This window comes from Pholcus phalangioides, unplaced genomic scaffold (genome assembly GCF_987345545.1).
Source record: "Pholcus phalangioides strain wild (caught in Gottingen) unplaced genomic scaffold, Ppha-v1.0 ptg000027l_1, whole genome shotgun sequence".
Taxonomy (NCBI): domain Eukaryota; kingdom Metazoa; phylum Arthropoda; class Arachnida; order Araneae; family Pholcidae; genus Pholcus; species Pholcus phalangioides.
The window spans coordinates 6,606,416-6,621,227 of NW_028301617.1; the positions used below are offsets into that span (position 1 = coordinate 6,606,416).

Here is a 14,812-nt window from a genome sequence, read left to right on the forward strand (position 1 = left end):
ACAAACTTTACGTCAGGTTGCACTACACGTACACGCACATTCCCGCATGTACCGATTCGTTGGGGGGGTTCCGCGGGGGGGGGGTGCACGTGTGGTGTAGCAGTAGTAGGTAGGGGCTCGGGGATCCATGATGTTCTTAAGTCAGCCACCTCGTTGGGCAATTTGCCTGTTGTGGCGTTGTATTTGTATTTGTAAAATAATTTCAATCTTTGACTTCAATAAAGAATAAAAATTCGAGTAAGCTTCGTGCAAAATACGGGAAAAACCGGGACACTTTTGCCAAAAAGTCGGGACAGCCAAAAAAACAGAAAATACCGGGGCTTTCCCTGGAAATACGGGACGTATGGTCACCGTAATCAAGACAAATGTGAAAGATTAATATTTTTATTTCTCGTTGTAATTATCACAACATAATTTATGAGTTGAAAAATAATTTTTGACTTCAATAAAGAATAAAAATTCAAGTAGGCTTCGCGTAAAAAACGGGAAAAACCGGGATGCTTTTGCCAAAAAGTCGGGATGATCTGAAAAATAGGAAATACCTAGAGGAGAAATAAGGTAGAGAGAGGGAAACCCTATATTTCCAGTGCAGACAGTAAAGGTAACGTGACTTATAAACGATCTTCCCTCTCCCGCGCGCGGCCATTTTCTATGTGTTTACCATAGACTCTTGGAAGCGTCGTCTGCTCTCGCGCGTTATTTTTGTTAATAATGGTGCTAATGTGCTGTGCTTACACTTGTGATAAGAATAGTGTGGAAGGGGAACGAATTACGTTTCACAGGTACGTAAAATCGTACTTTATTTTAATTTTTTCAAATATATATTAGTCATCAAAGTTTGCTATGCAAAAGTGCATTCATTAAAAACTTGCGTTTTTTCGTTAAATAAGGTGCACATTCTTGCTAATTTTTAGATAAATATTGAAATTCAGTTTAACAACTAAATGGTTATAAATAGTTCTGCACTCTTGAATAAAAATTTAATTAAATTTTGATCTATTTGTCACTCTGTTCCACAAGTATGTTGATGTACTTCTTGGCGACCAAATTTTTCGGCAACTACTGCAGCTCGTATGCGTTTTATACAATACAATACAATACAAATACAACTCAATCTCAACCCATTTTTGACAGATCTTCCGATTTTTAACCAAATTGCATACAAATTTCGCATATGATTACTGGTTACTTAACGTACCCGAGCAGTTCCAAAAAAATGGAAAAAATCATATGAATTTTGATTTTTGAAAAATCAAAGTGAATTTCTTTGTACCTTTGAAATAGTATAAGCCTTGTATGACCATCATGCTTTTCTATTTCCTAAAATGATAATTTCTTGGAGAGGGCGATTTCCCCACCCCCAGCTTTTACAAAAATTTAAAAAGTAACAGTAAGTGAAAATAAATAAATTAAAAATTAAAAAAAGTATAAATAAAAAAGGAAATAAATAATAAAAGTATAATAAAGTACAATAGAGAAATGGAGAAACAATGTTAAATATGTACATAAATTGGATATATGATCTTCACCCCTCCCTCGGAAGAAGTTGAAATGAACTTCTGGCACAAACTTGTATGAAAATTACTTGAAAAAATTTTTAAACATAGCCAAATCAGTCAAAAATGGGTTTATAAAAATATAGATTCAGAGGCCACGGTAAAGCAATTTTCAAAGTAGTAGCTGGAGGACAAAAAAAGAAATATAGCTCATAAAACATAATTTTTTAATAATTATAACAATTTTAACATGTTATTTGGATTTTTATTCCAATAGTCTCGTTTTTTTTTCCTTGAACTGACACAAATATTTTTTATTTTTCCTAAAGATCATGAAAGAAGGCAGCTTTGGAAAATCGATCTTCGGAGAGAAGACCTCTGATTACTTCAAAATTTGCTCCAAGCATTTTACAGAAGGCAGTTTTGATCAGGAGTTCATGGCTAAAAAACGCTTGTTAGAAAGTCACCAAAGAAGCGGAAAAGTGATGAAAATTCAATGTGCCTAGTACGAGTAATGCAGGTAACAAAACACATTTAGTTTTCTGTTGTAATCCAGCTTAAACTATATTTTCATAGATGAATTTGATTCTAGTCTGTCGTAAGAAAAATATCTCAAAATGCAGATGTGAAAACTCGTGAACATGTTTCTCTTAACACAAAATTTTGTTTTATGCTTTCTTGTTGATTTACGTGAAACTGATGCTTGTCACTAATTTTACGGTTAACACTTTGCAGTTGCCAAAAACAAAAAGAAATACTGCCTTGGAGATTTTGGTTCTGATGGTATGAAGTCCCCTGCCCATAAGCTACTGAAGCTTTGAAAATAGCTAACCACAGGATAAGCTAATAATAGCTAAATTACAATATTGGGCAGAAAAAAAAGAAGTCAGTCGAGACAAAAGTCAGTTCTCTTCAAGAAATGATGGAAATCATGAGGAAAAAGTCTTGAATCTCTGATGCTGCTTCTAATATGTTAGAGCCCAAGTAGTCGCCTGACGTCAAATATGACGTGAAAATTTGGTCATTTTCTCTGAATGACGTCAGTCAAAAAAAAATCACGTCATTTCAAAGTAATTTAATGACCACGAACAGTAAAGAGGTCAGGAAATAACGTGATTCTTGATGACCTTAATGAAATATCAGGTCATTTCATGACCTTATTAGCCATGAAGGTCATTAAATGACGTGATTTTTTATGGCGTAAATGATTTTGCGTCATAAAAATCACGAATTTCTTTCCAACTGAAAAATTCTGTTCCGGATGAAAATATCAAAATTATCCAAAATGTTTGTCAATGAACCTTCAGAGGGTGTTTCAAAATTACCCTAGGCGTATTCATTACTGGTTGTCACAAGATAAATGAAGTATACTTTTAATTGCGATTTTGTTTTGAATGGAAATGCAAAATTTTTCAATGAGTAATTGTTCATATAAATTTATCAACACGTTATATAAATTATAATTGCATCCATATCATGTTTTTTACGGAAGATCAGAGGATCTGTGAATCTGTCAACAATTGAAAAAGATGCAACGAATTCTTTGACGTGTACGTTGAACTAAAAAAATGAATTTTTTTTTAATCTTTTTTTTTTTTTTTTTGGATAATTATACATAACGCAAATAATTATATTTATAATTATATTACTATATTTTTCAAGGAAAAAAAAATAAAAGAAAACGAAAAAATAACTGCCATCGGCTAAACTCAGCAAGAAGTTAAACGGTAATTGTAATATAACTAATCAACACTTTTAAAGTCTTCATTAAATAACACCCGTTGGTTACCGCTATGATAGCGTGATCGGTAGAGGCATGGTGTAAGATACCTCGGGACAATCCTCGATTGAACTGGGTTCGGATCCGACCTGCGCTAGAAAGTCATGTTTTTTTCCCCTCCCGTCTCTTCAAATAGCGCCATCTACCTTCTGAAAGTCGAACTATTTGCAAATGGTCATTTTTTGACGTTATTTTTGACGTTTGCAAAATGGTCATAATGACCATTTTATCACGTCATGTTTAAGACATTTTATGACTTCCAAAAAACGTTTTTATTGACGTCAGGCGACAACTTGGGAGGTTTGGTTGCATTTTTCATGAGGTTATTCTATATAGACCTACAGTCAATTTTCGATCAGTTGAACTCTGATGACTCAAATATCTGCTTGAGTTGAACTTTTCTTCCTTTAAGCCGAAATTTTTGGTTTGAAATGAATTTAATTCATTGTCAGAGTGAAGAATTTAGGTAAGGCATATATTTAAGACATTTTTTTTTATTTCCTTCTCTAGTTTTGTAAATAAACTAACCAATGACAATCAACTTTGTCAACAGTGCTTGCAAATCTTTTGTTGCATGTATGGTCATCATGGCCCCACAAATGGGAGGCTGACAGGGCTCCAGCCCTGGGCCCTGACGATTCTCATCATTTTTTGTTTCTTCACTCCATAAATTCTCTATAAAGAGGCCCGTGAAAATTCTGTCTGGGGGTCCCATCCTAGGGGCCCTGCTCCAAGATGTGGGGGCCATGATGGCCATGTCAGTATAGTTTTTTAACTCAGTTATTATTTCTCCTCTAAGGACAGTCCCGGTTTTCTTTCTTTTTCTGGCCGTCCCGAATTTCGAGCAAAAGTGTTCCGGTTTTTCCCGTTTTTCACATGACGCCTACTTGGATTTTCATTCTTTAAGTCAAAGATTGAAATCAATTTTTCAACTCAAAGATTATGTTATGATAATTACAACTATAAATAAGAACATTAATCTCCCACATTTCTCTTGTTGAACGTTTTATTTCGTGGAATTCATTTTGATCCACTGCAGTTATCAGGATTTTCCCATAATTTCAGAAATATTTGTCAACTTTGCACACTTTTGGTGTTGTTCTTGACGATGTCCCGTATTTGGAATCTCAATCTCCCCGTATTTCTCTCGGGAAAATATGGTCAGCTAAGTAGTTCAACTTTTATTTTCTACTTTTGGCAACACGGGTTCAAGACTTACCCTACTGGATTCCATCTTGTGTGTTTATTTGTGATTTGAGCTGTTTTTTTTTTTTTTAATTCATGGCGATTATTGTTTTCATTGTTGATCAAATGTCAGTTGCATTGTTATCATCATCACCATCAGTGCTTGGTAAAGAAGCATTCAGATCATAAAGCGACAGGTAAGCCATACTTTCAAATTGCTAAAAGAGAATTACATGACCATTGTGGTAAGTTTCGAATGCAGTCGAATCCCGTTATAACGAACTCCAAGCGACTGGATAAATCGCTTCGTTATAATGAAATTTCGTTACAAAGGAATTCCCGGTTTTTCCATTGTTCCTATGTAAAGTTATCTAGGCCAGTGGTCGGCAAACTTATTAGTCCACAGAGCCAAATATCTACAGTACAACGATTGAAATTTGTTTTGAGAGCCAAATTTTTTCAAACTTAAACTATATAGGTAGGTACATTGTTATTAACTTAATTAAGGTACTCCTCAGCTGGACTTTGCTAAAAACGTCCTCGATCTGATTGAGGTACGTTCGCTGAGGTCGACCCCTTCAGACTCTCCCATCCACACTAGTCTTGTATACTTGTTTCGTCTACCTTCTTTCGTCCATCCTCTCTATATATATATCCAAACTATCTCAACGTACCTTTTTCAGTCCTCGACACTACATCTTCTTTTACTGCACAACGCTCCCTAAAATTAACTTAATAAACAGTTTATTAAGTTATTATTTTATATAACGGATATCTGGCTCCTTTCTCTGGGAGATGTGTGGAAGACGGGTTCACTGTAAGCTCATCCAACGAGATGTTAGCTGGAGGATGTCGTCGATGAAAACCCAAGGCACTCGCATCTTGTGGGGCAGAAGCCCCAGGAGCATTGTCTTCGGATGTTCGCCCCTGGTGGATTGCTTCAGCAGCTATGACTGATGTTTGATACAGATGGAGAGAGGTGGCCATGGGAGAGTTGTCATGAGAGATGGTAGTCCAAGAGCATCGGCTTCAGATGTGTGGCCTCTGGTGGATGGCTCCTAGCAGTTTTGACTGATGTTGGATGCGGATGGAGAGAGGTGACCACGGGAGAGTCATCGTGAGGGGTGGTAAGGTGGTGATCCAGGAGCATCGTCTTCATATGTGTGGCCCCTGGTGGATCGCTTTTAGCAGTGTCCACCCACGTTGGTTGGAGAGAGGAGACCTCGGGAGGCTGTCATGAGAGGTGGCGGTCCAGGGGCATCCGTCTTCTATGATCTGGCAGGGTAGAGGTTGATGCTCCTTACTTTGGAAAACATTGCATGTCCCCCCCATGTTCTGAGAGGAGACTCGTCTTTTGAGTCTATCTACCCCGAGTACCTTAGGAAAAAAGCCTCGTTTTTGACAACTTTTTCCCGAACTTCCCAGTTTCGGTCCGAAATTCAGTTGTGATTGGTTACGGACGTGTAACATGACATCAGCGTCAGGCTTTCACTCTGTTTTTTCGACAAGAAACCGTGAAAAGATGATTCACTTGGGAGGGGAGAGAGCGAGAACAAACTGGCCAAAATGTGTGTCTGAACATGATTTTGCAAAAATCTGGAACTTTTGTGCGCCCGCACGTGGTATTTTGGGGAAGAGCCACACTCAAGGGGCAAAAGAGCCGCATACGGCTCGCTAACCTCTGATCTAGGCAATCAGAAAAGTGTTCGTTAAAACAAAATTTTCGCTATAACGAGATTTGACTGTATATGGTACAGTGTTCACCGCCAATACGCATCTAGATCAGGGTTTAAGCTATATAAAAAATTCCTTTAACAAAAGAAGCGGAAATGAGGGTGTGGGGGGGAGAGCTTCAGCGAAATGCTACAATGCTAATGATTAGGGGTCATTCAAGTATTACATCAGCATCGATTGAGGAGGGGGGGGGGGCTTCCGGTTTGCTGACTTTTGATGGAAAGGGGGGGGGATGTTTGGATGTTGCTTACGTCATCAACCACCCTTTATGAAGATATGAAATATTCTTAATGGCATCTTATTCGTGCGCCAAAAACAGAAAAAAAAACCCTTTTGATAGTTATTATATAACTAATATTCTACCTATTGATAAGTCCCCCTACAGAGCCACTTTAGTGATCTCTAAAAGTTTCTTGGATCCTTCAAGTGCTCTGGAAATGTTTCCGGGCCATTTAAGTGCTCTGGAAATCAAGGTAACAGTTATTTTCTGGATATGATGCTGAGGTGAACTCGGAAAGAAAAGTCATTACGTCTCCGCCGGGCCTCAAATCTAGACCCTTTTGCATACCAGGTAAGCATGCTACCATCTACACCACTAGAGACATGACCCTGCCTTCTTTATTTCACGCACTGTAGCGTGAGGCGCTGAAGTAGAGACATTAGTAGCCTCTCTTAATTTCAGGAAATTTTTCCGGGCCACTTAAGTGCTCTGCAACTGTGCCACGCATCATTTGAGTGATCCGTAATTATCACTTAAGTAATCTGGGAATGTTCTGCGGGTAACTTGAGTGATGTAGAACCACACTGAGGGCTGCGTAAGTGCTCTAAAACTGTGTCACATGTCACTCAAGGAATCTCTAAATGTGCCACGGATTGTTTAAGTGTTCTGTAACTGTGTCACGGGTTACTTAAGCGATCTTTGAATGTGAAAGTGATCTTTGAGGCTTCAATGATCTGAAAATGTGCCACAGATCATTTAAGCGATTTGTAAATGTGCCGCTTAGTTCATTTTTACAAAATTAGGTTCGGGGGGGGGGGGAGGAGCGACATCATATAACCTTCAGGACCATGTTTGAGCTGCAGACCAAGGGTTTACTATATATTTCTTAAAGGGTGGGTCGCAATGAATTTTTTAAAGAGAGATTTTTGAGTTCTTCAAATAGCATTGAAATTAATGGAAATTGATTATAATAACATATAAAGATATTTTCTTTCGAAACTTTTAATTTTTTTGTTTCACATATTCTATATTTTTGCATTAAAAATTATTTTTATTCATCCGGGGGGGGGGGGGGGAATGCACGAGCCCCATATTTTGATGGACCCGTTTGTCACATTGGTAGCATTTATACATAGTGTTTTTTTGGCAAACCGCACACCGTTCTTTCGTCGCAGACAATATGATGACCTGACATCTTCTTTTCAGTTGACAACGTGAACCTAGATAAATAATTAACCCCTCATTCGTTTGTAGAAGGTTCAATTGTCACTTCTGTTTGGAATTCCAAATGTGAAATACAATCCACTTCTCGCAACTCTGAATGAACTATCCAGCGTGCTGTAATGGTCATATGGCCAATTTTTTCCAATGGAATCCAGAGCCGAGGTTTTGATCGGATTCTAGAAAGAATTTTTTTATCCCATGTAATAATTTTTTTTTTCTGATCGCTCAAAACTGTTTTGCCTTCTCTTGAAACTTGAGTGTTGCACTTGCGTTTTGCTCTTTTTTTTCTGCCCTACATCTTTTGAAGAACACATTTCAGGAGTTTTCTAACACCTCATCCCTGTTGTTGCAAAATTACATAGCATTTCACATGCAATAGTTATCTGTACACATGCTACTGTAGATCATTTTCAACAATATCATCTTCATCCATGATGTTCCCATTTTCATTATCACATAATTGACATATATCTGCATCCTGTAATTCGGAATCTGAAAGGGTTTCTTAATATCCTACAGCTTCTTCTAATGTAAGATACCTTTTTGATATAGTTACACTCAGCTGAACACAACAAGACTATCTAAGATTGTCGAACTTGGTTTGATTAGTCTGAAGTTCGCAAAAATATACATTTCTAAGAATTCAAGAATAAAAAAAGTACTCATCCAATATAAACCATCCACCCCAGAAAGCACATTCCTCTGTGTCATATTACCCAGAATTAGCCCCTATACACATGTCGAACGATGATAACCACCCTGGGGTTAGAACGGGCAAATCGAAGCAGCGCAATGCACATTAGATATCTCTAGAATCCCGCTCTCTTGAAAGGCCAATGTTCCATAAATGCATAGCTGCCAAGTCTTCCGAATTTTAGCTTCATCGCTTGACCTCCCAGAAAGTTCTTAAATCTCCCGAATTTTTACAAAAATCACAAAAATCCCTAATTGTCCCTAAAAATTCCCTACTTCATTAAAAAAAAATCCCAGCTTATGAAAACAATCCCTAAGGAATTTCTTGGGGGGGCTTGAAGCCTCTTTTTTTTCCCTTTCGAAATGACATCACACGTCGTAAATGGGGAAATTCCTTTTTTAAGGAAGTTTTACAAACCCTCTGATGGTAACAAGAAAGTTGTTTGTCTTATCGTGCAGGGAAATGGCTTAGCAGCCAATAGTCCTGGATAATAATTGAAGATTATAGTGATGCGCATATGGTCAAAATTTTTTTTGTTGAAGTAACGTAATGTGCGATATAACAAAGCATGAATAATGATAAGCAAAAACATATTTAATCAATTTTAAAGATACTTATTCCGATGAATTTCCTTTCATCAAACGTTCCAGAAGAGGGCTGACTTTTCCTTTTTGTACAAGTTGTGTTATCGGTCATGGAAAGACTGCCATCATCACTCGTGAAATGAAAAAAAAAACATCAAGCAAGTGTCACAAAAAGTCAGTGTTCTTCAAAAATTGACGGTGTTTTTCTTCATCTTCCGATGATTTTGGGGTCATTCTCACAGAATGTTTGTTCACAGCATTTCTGATTGAACACAATATTTACATCATTGAAGTTTTGCCCTCCAATTTCACTTGTTTTTTTGCGTAGGAATTTTATTCCCAAGGGTTTAACTTCCATGTGTGTAAAATCCCTATTTTAATTTAACTTCAGTTTTTGAGTAGGGATTTTATTCCCTACACTTTAACTTTTGTGTTTGGAAAATCCCTATTTTATTTGGAAAAAATCCCTATTGTATTTATTAGGGAGTGATTTTAGCATAAAATACGGGTTTGTGCGAAAATCTCCAGAATTTTCATTTTCAAAAGTTGGCAGCTATGTAAATGGAACATGCATTTTTGAACGAGCATAGCTTTTTAACGTTTAACAGTACAAAGAAACTAACTGATTTACTTTGATTGATATATAAGTGGTAGAAACACCCTAAATAATTTTCAATTTACTTCAAAATTGAAATTTTGGCAAATTTTTATCGAAATGGGGAAAAAATACCTAAAAAATGTGAAATTCTGTCAAAAAGGTTTATATCAACCTAAATTTTCCGAATTTATTTCAAAAAATACTTTGAACTCTCGTCTATATATGATAAAAAACCTGAAATGTTTGAATCAATTTTTATCTGATATTTAAAAACTGCGTTCCATTTTTGGAACATTGGCCTTTAAACGGTTAACATAAGATTCTATTGGTTCACTTGAGTTCGGGGGTGATGGAACGAAAAGTTTGGGAAACTATGCAGTAGAGCCTCAAAAATCTGAACCCCAAAAGTTCAAGTTTTCGGATAATCTGAGGCACTGAAAATTTTTGAATTTCTTTCGTGAGACCATCTTTCCCTTTTCACCTCCAAGAATCCAACTTGATTTTTATTTTTTTTCCAGGTATACCACTTAGCACGCACATATTACACAGTAATTTTAGTTTGAAAGGGACTAGGTAGCCCACGGTCCTATAATGGGTAACTGGTGTAATAAAATATTAAACTGTGGACACACATAGACCATTTTAAGTTATGGGGGGTCGCTGAGAGAGAAGCAGGTTTGACTGTTTTCTTCCTAATAGTGGACAATGGCATTGTCCCCAATTGCTTACATAAAATCATTGGAAAGGCAGTTGAAAGCTATCAGTGTCTCAGCATAGTTCAATCTCTCCCCCCCCCCCCCAACTCTTTTCAATCACTCTCTCATCTTTACGTCTTTTTCACATTCTTTTTTTCTTCTTTTTTTTTTAACTTATTGTATGGCATAAGATCTCTACTCTGTACTGTTTGCAATCTGAGTGAGATGATGCAAAATTACTTCAAAAATACAAGTAAGAGAAAGTTTGTTTCTATGCTAACTAAGTTAAAACAATGGTTTTACGTTGCTTCTAACAAAATTTCGATACTTGGGAAAACCTATTATTGCCAGGACATTTTTTACTACAGTTTTTTCCAGCGATGGAAAAAACTCACCAATTCAAAAATGTATTAATTCTTATAGTAAAGTTCAGCGAAAAGTGTTTGTTTGTGTTCAAAACTATCTTATTTGCATTTAAAAAAATAAACATGCACAGTAATGCCTTACATGCATAAATGGGAGGGGGGGGGGGAGAAAATCAATTTTTGCCGGGGTGGTTTTTACCCGCCATGGGGCAAAAACTTGCCCTGTCCTCAAAATAACCTTGTGAACAAGAATGTTCTATAAGTGCCCACGACCGAAATAAACTGTGGTAGTTTTGAAGAAGAAAAAATTGCCAATTCTTATAAGTAGAAAGTTGATTATTATATATAACAGAGATGATCTTCCTACGTTAAAGCAGCATTTGGTTTTCATTTTGCAAATTTGAGTCTTATAAGGGCTACTATATGGTGACTATTTGCTATGGTTACCGGCAGGATGATTGGAACACCCAATAATGTTTAAAAATGTGCAAGAAAAGATGGTGGTGGCGACATATCACTGTTTTGGCATGGTCTAAAACGATGACATAAATTCATACCATATATAGTAGAGTCTCGAAAATCTGAGCTACGGAAGTTTGAGTTTCTGGATAATCCAAGTCACTGAAAATTTTTGAATTTCCTTCTTGAGATCCTCTTTCTCTCAAATGTTTTCCCTCCAAGAACCCAACTTCATTTTTTTTCCAGGAGTACTATGTAGTGCAGTAATTTCAGTTTGAAAGGGACTAGGTAGCCCCCCCCAACCCTAAAATGATGTTAGTTCCAGCCTGAGTCACTGCCAGAGAATGTTGCTGACGGAGTACCAGGAGAGAGAGAGAGAAAAGAAGAGACTCAATTTAACAACAAAGTTTTACTCTAATATAATTAACTAATATATATTTAAATATTCATAATGTACTTCTTCAGTCATTAATTATAGAGTTATTGAGGCATAATCATGTAGGCCTAACTACTTTTTTTAGAATTAATGGGGAAAAATTTGAAGTTTGAGTTTTTTTGACCACTTGAAGTGGTTGAAACTAATATAGACCAGGCCTGTTCAAACACCCCCCCCCCCCCAATGCCTGTTAAAACCAATACAACCGTGGGGAAAGAACGTTATCCAAATGGCTCTGGATTTTTCCATCAAAGTTGGGATGCATGTTATTTAAGAGCAGTTTTACTGTATATAGGGCTTCTTTTTCTTATATTTTTTGATCTAGAATCCTGAAAAATCCAGTGGGCTTGAGCAACGCTATCGTTAATAGTAGTTGGCCCAAGCTAACCCGGCTTGCTGCTATGTGCTGTGCCATAATAGCGGGCCTAGACCAGGGTATGAAAAAATCATGATTTTTTTAAAAATTTAAATTAGATTTTTTAAATTAAAATTAACTGACTGCTTAATCATTATGAACATACATATTTTTTACTTAGTCTCTTATATTTAATTCATTAATGAACTAACATTCATAAACTAACAAGCAAGAAATATATTTTTTTCCACCTGATCTCTCAAATTTAGTTCATCATTAATGAATAAACAAACAAACGAACTACTTGTAAAAAATATAAACAGATCAAAAATTTGTTTATGTAAAATGAAAGGCTGTTGAGTCAGAATTAACTGCATAGATTAGCATTTAGTTCTTGTAGAATGCTTTTATTCATGAGCCCCCTTCTCCCTTTGAAGTAAATACCTGGTGGGGGCTCGGTGTCACGTATGGAGATTTTCTCAATGCACTCGATGTGTAGTCAGAGGGTCACTAAATGAAAAAATATTCTATTGACCAGATTGTATCTTGCCCAATTGGTGGATGCGTTTATTATGATGTGTTTCAGACTTGCATGTTCATAGGCGTATGCAAAATTTTCTCGGGCGGGAAGTAAAGTTTTTTCTTGCGTAAAAACACTATTGGTCTAATCAAGGGGGATTAGGCCAATAGTGTTTTTATGCCCCCCCCCTTTTGATACACCAATGTGCATGGTTAGTTGCTTAATAATTTACATATTTGTATTCTTTCACAGATTTAATTAGTTTTGGTAAAAAAAACGAGCAAACTCTATAGAAAGAGATAGATGGCTTTTTCTCAGCCCAAGATGTATCAAGGAAACAGTTATTTTTTTCTGGATATTATGCTGAGGTGAACTTGGAAAGAAAAGTCATCGTGTCTTTTCGCGACTCGAACCCAGGTCCTCTTGCATACCGGGCAAGCATGCTACCATCTACACCACTGGAGACATGGCCCTGCCTTCCTTATTTCACACACTGTGGCATGAGGCGCTGAAGTAGAGACATTAGTAGCCGCTCTTAGCGAAGTTAAGAGAGACATTAGTAGCCGCTCTTAGCGAAGTTAAGAGAGACATTAGTAGCCGCTCTTAGCGAAGTTAAGAGAGGCTAGTAATGTTTCTACTTCAGTGCCTCACGCCACAGTGCATGAAATAAGGAAGGCAGGGTCATGTCTTCAGTGGTGTAGATCGTAGCATGCTTGCCCGGTATGCAAGAGGACCTGGGTTAGAGTCCCGCCAGAGACACAATAACTTTTCTTTCCGACTTCACCTCAGCATAATATCCGGAAAACTCTATAGACTTCCTCACTTTTTGTATTAAAATTTCAAGTCTAACTGTATTGATGTTGGCACAACATCTATTATCATTTTAGATCAGCCAATTGGGCGTAGAATTCAAGACTATACGAAAGTAATTTCCTCTGTATTTATTATTTTTTTTTATCGAAGGAACCCTAGTGCCCTGTATGGAAAAACTCTGTGCAATTAATATCTAAGTTTAGCTGCCTGTATTTTTCTGAAATTCTTGCCATGCTCAAAACCTAGAAATAGAGAACAGACAGAATAGAATTCTTCCTGCACTGTGTTTAGGGATTAGTCTATAATTACCAGGTCTATATTTCTTTTATAATCAAGAACTTTTACCATATTTCAATAACATGCATAATATACTGGGTTACTTTTACTTTAATATCATGAAGAAAAATGATTCGAATTTCATGATTTAAATCAATGATTTTTTTTTTTTTCAAAATAAAGATGATTGAAATCGGCGTAGACCAGAGGTTCTCAAACTGTGCACTGTGGAGTGGCGGCCCAATGAAGTTTTTTTCGAAGATATCCTTTGCTAAAGTGCTTCGGGGAGCCATTGATTAGGGTAAGGGGCACTGCAAGTGGAAAAAGTTTGAGAACCCCTTATAGACAATAGAATGCTATTGAGTGAAACCTCACTACAACAATACTTGATGTAATGATGCATCGATTATCTATAACAAAAAATTTTTAAGCCTTGTTTGGAAATGCCCTATATTTTAATGGTAAACTACAGTCTCTCGATACAACAATAATCCCTCTACAACAATATCTTCCCTTGGTCTGTGGAGTATTGTTGTATCGAGATTTCATTGTTTTTCTCTTCTCTGGCTTTTTTATGCGATCAGCATAAATGTTGGGAGATGTATAGTTTGGTACTGAAATAACATTATAAAAATGATTGTTCAAATTGAGATACAACTGTTGTTGCCATGATGTCTGAGTGACAGTGTGTAAAATTGTTCACATGCAAAGTTTCATCTTGAGATATTTGAGAGCTGTATGCAGAACAATGCGGAAAATACTCAATTTTCCTTCAGTAAATCTTTTTAGTAAATGCCTGATGACGTTAGAGGAGTTACAATCACAACCATTCGTAAATGAATTTAAATTATGATGTGATGATGGTTTTTGTTTCCTCTGCAGGCATTTGGAGAACCTCGTTGAACCTGATCAACAAATGGATGCACACAATAGTGGTTATGAAGAGAATTTTGGGCAATCAACTTATTGGTACCTGCTATCTATCAAAACTCTAATCTTGAATTCACAGTATGTGAATTGGTGAGAAACCACTGATAATTCTGAAGAGATCTTATACATGACAAATATAGTGTTGTTCTCTCATCAAAAAAATGCCTGTGAGGAACAAAAGCAAAAAAAATAGGCTCAATTGCAGAGTTTGAGCGGACTCTCACTATCTACTGAACAATTTAATTCGATCAAGCCTCATTCCATTCAGACTTGGGATGTCTCAATCTAAGGAAGAACATAAACATGGTCTTTCCGGCAAGAAATTTTTCACTTCTCGTTCCAACTCTGGTGTTCAGGATCCAACCAACAAAGAGGAAAAGCCATATAAGTGTCCTCATTGTGGTGAAAAGTTTTCCAATCTGTACTATTTACAATTACACATTAAGAG

General features: G+C 36.7%; 2 protein-coding genes across 2 annotated transcripts in view; both read left to right on the forward strand.

Moving 5' to 3' along the window:
* Positions 1-4,492: 4,492 nt before the first annotated feature.
* The window catches only part of LOC149068283 (uncharacterized), a 64,194-nt gene continuing 53,874 nt past the window's right edge, over positions 4,493-14,812 (forward strand). Inside the window, exon 1 of the mRNA XM_089251920.1 lies at positions 4,493-4,658. The gene's annotated coding sequence lies outside the window, so the exon portion shown is untranslated. The remainder of the gene's footprint in view (positions 4,659-14,812) is intronic.
* LOC149068284 (uncharacterized) overlaps positions 11,881-14,812 on the forward strand; it is a 36,377-nt gene continuing 33,445 nt past the window's right edge. Inside the window, exon 1 of the mRNA XM_089251662.1 lies at positions 11,881-11,905. The gene's annotated coding sequence lies outside the window, so the exon portion shown is untranslated. The remainder of the gene's footprint in view (positions 11,906-14,812) is intronic.